General features: G+C 46.6%; 1 pseudogene; it reads right to left on the bottom strand.

Annotated features, from left to right (window-relative positions):
- Nucleotides 1-289: 289 nt before the first annotated feature.
- On the bottom strand, nt 290-1999 carry LOC100351679 (heterogeneous nuclear ribonucleoprotein A1-like; annotated as a pseudogene).
- Between the last annotated feature and the right edge of the window lie 1840 nt (nt 2000-3839).

Raw genomic sequence — 3839 nt, 5'->3', positions numbered from 1 at the left:
TCTCTGTATTAGTCCTTCCATGGGTATGTCTCATCTGTCCAACCAAATACTATGGTTCTTGAGATCAGCACCAGTCTCAAGTCTGTTTTCATCTGTAGGACTTATCACAGCTTCATACTCATAGTAGTTGGCCAAAAAATATTTGCTGAATGGATGGATAAAGTTGAAAACTCATGATAGTCTCCCTATTTCTTTTTTTTTTTAAAGACACATTCAGCGTCATGATCAGACTATTACATTTAGCAATCAACAGCATGGGTGCAAAAGAAAAAAAAAAACTATATTAAAACCCTTTGTTGGAATGCTTTACACTTTCCACAGAACAGAAACTAAAATAACCTGTTATACAATTAGTCACAAATACAGTCCTCGAGTTTTTTTGCCCATACACATGAGTATTGTCTAAAACATGTCTTCTTTGTAGCAGCTAGGCCCTGCCACCACTGTGCTTGGCTGAGTTCACAAATCTGTTGTAACCTGTAGCTTCCCTGTCACTTCTCTGGCTCTCCTCTCCTGCTAAGCTTTGTTTCCTGGCAGTTATTAAAACCTTCTGCCACTGCCATAGCTGCTGCTGCTGCTAGAACCACCATAGCCACCTTGATTTCGTGGTTTGGCAAAATATTGGCCGCCACCACCATAGGGGCCAGAGCTTCTGCCTCCAAAATTTCCTCCCTTCATGGGTCCAAAATTTGAAGATTGATTGTTGTAATTGCCAAAATCATTGTAGCCTCCGCTGCCTCCAAAATTGCTTCCGTCATTACCAAATCCATTGTAACCATCCCTGTCGCTCCCCGTCTTCGTGGAGGAACGACACAGGATTCTGCGTTGTTCTTTCGTCTGCTCGGCCCTCCCCGGGTTTGCTGCTGGTTCTTCCCGGGTTGGCTGCCGACCCTTCCACCTCCGTGGAAGGGCGGTTCCCCCTGCCACATTCCCCACTTCCGCGGGGGAGCGGCACACCACCGGCGGGCTCTCTCGGGGGCTGCACAGGTGTTCCTTCAGATAGATGTTCCCCTTAGATGTTCCTGGTGCATGTTGTCTCTCTCCTCCTTTATAGTCCTCTTCCACCAATCCCAACTCTGCTACCCACACGCCGAGTACGCTGCTCTCCTCCAATCAGGAGCAGGTCCTACAGTTTATTGGTTGAACTGGAGGCAGCTGTGTAGAAGCTGTTTTCTTCTCTCCCAGCGCCATATTGTGGGAGAGCAGATGCATAGAATAAGTCTTAATTCCAGTAACTTAGTCTAGTCCGGGTTGCTCCCCACACATCCCCACTGCCACCATAACCACCTCCACCACGGCTGCCGCCGAAGCCACCACGACCACTGAAGTTTCCTCCAAGACCAAAGTTGTCATTCCACCAAAACCACCTCCACGACCACCAAAGTTTCCAGAACCACTTCGACCTCTCGGGGTGGACGAAGCGCTGGCCATCTCCTGCTTCGACAGGGCCTTCCTCACTTCACAGTTGTAGCCGTTAACAGTGTGGTATTTCTGAATGACAATCTTATCCACGGAGTCATGGTCGTCGAAGGTCACAAAAGCAAAGCCCCTCTTCTTGCCACTGCCTCGCTCAGTCATGATCTCAATCACCTCGATTTTCCCGTACTGCTCAAAGTAATCTCGGAGGTGACACTCTTCAGTGTCTTCTTTAATGCCACCCACGAAGATCTTTTTCACAGTGAGGTGGGCACCTGGTCTTTGGGAATCTTCTCTCGACACAGCCCTCTTTGGTTCCACAACTCTTCCATCCACTTTGTGTGGCCTTGTGTTCATGGCCGCATCCACCTCCTCCACGGGCGTAGGTGACAAACCCAAAGCCCCTGGAGCGCTTGGTGTTCGGGTCTCTCATTACCACGCAGTCCATGAGCGTGCCCCATTGTTCAAAATGGCTCCTCAGGCTCTCATCGGTCGTCTCAAAGCTCAGCCCTCCAATGAAGAGCTTCCGCAGCTGCTCGGGCTCCTTGGGCGACTCTGACTTCGACATGACGGCGGTGGGAAGAGAGAACTCGACGATGCTTCCTTGGCGGCGTCCGCAGGCAGAAAGGAGTAAGCCAACGAACGTATCCCCTCCCTATTTCTTTAGGTTGTTTTGGTTGTCCTCATTTTCACACCTTACAGTTGGCTTTATTAAGAGCATATTACTTTTCATTTCCCTGATTAGTAGAAACTAGATTTCATTTCTCTGATTAGTAGAAACTACTTTTTAATTTTTATTTAGCAGGTTTTTTTTCTTAAGTCAGTGGAATTTTTTTTTTAAGATTTATTAACTTGCATGGTAGTTAGAGAGAGAGAGAGGGAGAGACAGAAAGAGAAGGAGATCTTCCAACTGCTGATTCACACCCCAAATGGCCACAATGACTGGGACTAGGCTAGGCTGAAGCCAGAAGCTTCATCCAGGTCTCCCACATGGGTGGCAGGGACCCAAGCACTTGGGCCATCTCCCACTGCTTTCCCAGGCGCGTTAGCAGGGAGCTGGATCGGAAGTGGAGCAGCTGGGACTCTCAACTGTCAAACTCATGGGATGCCAGCATTGCAGGTAGTGGTTTAAACCACTGCACCACAACAACGGCCCTGGCTTAGCAGTTTTTTCTATGCATGTTTATGCATCTATACACGATTTTTTTTTCCTGTTTTATTGCTTGCACATATATTTTGCTAAAAGTTTTCTATGCTGATTTTTACACTTAAAAATTATAATTAACATTTCCTCCACGCCTTAAGACATTTCCTGAGTATATTATGGTCCATCAAAATAAATACACCATAACTTATCTATTAATTAGGTTTCCTTTCAAGTTACAGCACCAGCTCAAAGAAGAAGAGGGAATATTTACTATAAAGTGAGCTAATTCTAACATAAATTAGCATAATCCCAAGTATGGAGTTGTAAGCACCAGAGTCAGAATGCTGACAAAGAGCTGTAAGGGGAGAGTATCTCTTGCCGGCACAAAAGGCTTCTTAAGGGAGATGGCATTTGATCTGGACATGAAGGAAATGAAACAATGATAATGACTTCAATGTTTTAAGACGTAAATACTTTAAAAATTTTATTTATTTATTTATTTGAAAGGCAGAGTGACGGGGAGGCGGGGGAGGTAGAGAGAGAGAAAGAGATCTTACATCTGCTGGTTCACCCCTAAAATGGCTGCAACAACCAGGTCTGGGCCAGGTCTGGGCCAGGTCAAAGCCAGGAGCCCAGTGCTCCAATGTGGGATGCTGGCAATGCAAATGGTGACTTGACCCACTGCACCACAGCACCAGCCCATAAGACTTAAATGTTTTAAGTGCTGACCATGTGCTACACTCCACTGATTGTTATACATGGATTGTTTCATTAACTCTTCGAAACTTTTGCTCTTAATCTTTTCACTCTACAGCTATGATGTAACATTTTCTTTTTCTTTCTTTCTTTCTTTTTTTTTTTTTTTTTTTTTGACTGGCAGAGTGGACAGTGTGGGTACAGGCCCCAAGCACTTGGGCCATCCTCCACTGCCCTCCCTGGCCACAGCAGAGAGCTGGACAGGAAGAGGAGCAACCGGGACAGAATCCGGCGCCCTGACCGGGACTAGAACCAGGTGTGCTGGCACTGCAGGCAGAGGATTAGCCTATTGAGCCGCGGTGCCGGCATGATGTAACATTTTCTTTCTTTTTTTCTTTTTCTTTTTTTTTTTTTTTTTTTTTTTTGACAGGCAGAGTGGACAGTGAGAGAGAGAGACAGAGAAAAAGGTCTTCCTTTGCTGTTGGTTCACCCTCCACCCTGACTGGGACTAGAACCTGGTGTGCTGGTGCCGCAGGCAGAGGATTAGCCTATTGAGCCACGGCGCCGGCCATGATGTAAC

Source organism: Oryctolagus cuniculus, chromosome 8 (assembly GCF_964237555.1).
Source record: "Oryctolagus cuniculus chromosome 8, mOryCun1.1, whole genome shotgun sequence".
In the NCBI taxonomy this organism is placed as follows: Eukaryota; Metazoa; Chordata; class Mammalia; order Lagomorpha; family Leporidae; genus Oryctolagus; species Oryctolagus cuniculus.
Note: the sequence above shows the minus strand (reverse complement) of the source record. Positions and strands in the feature narration are given on the sequence as shown.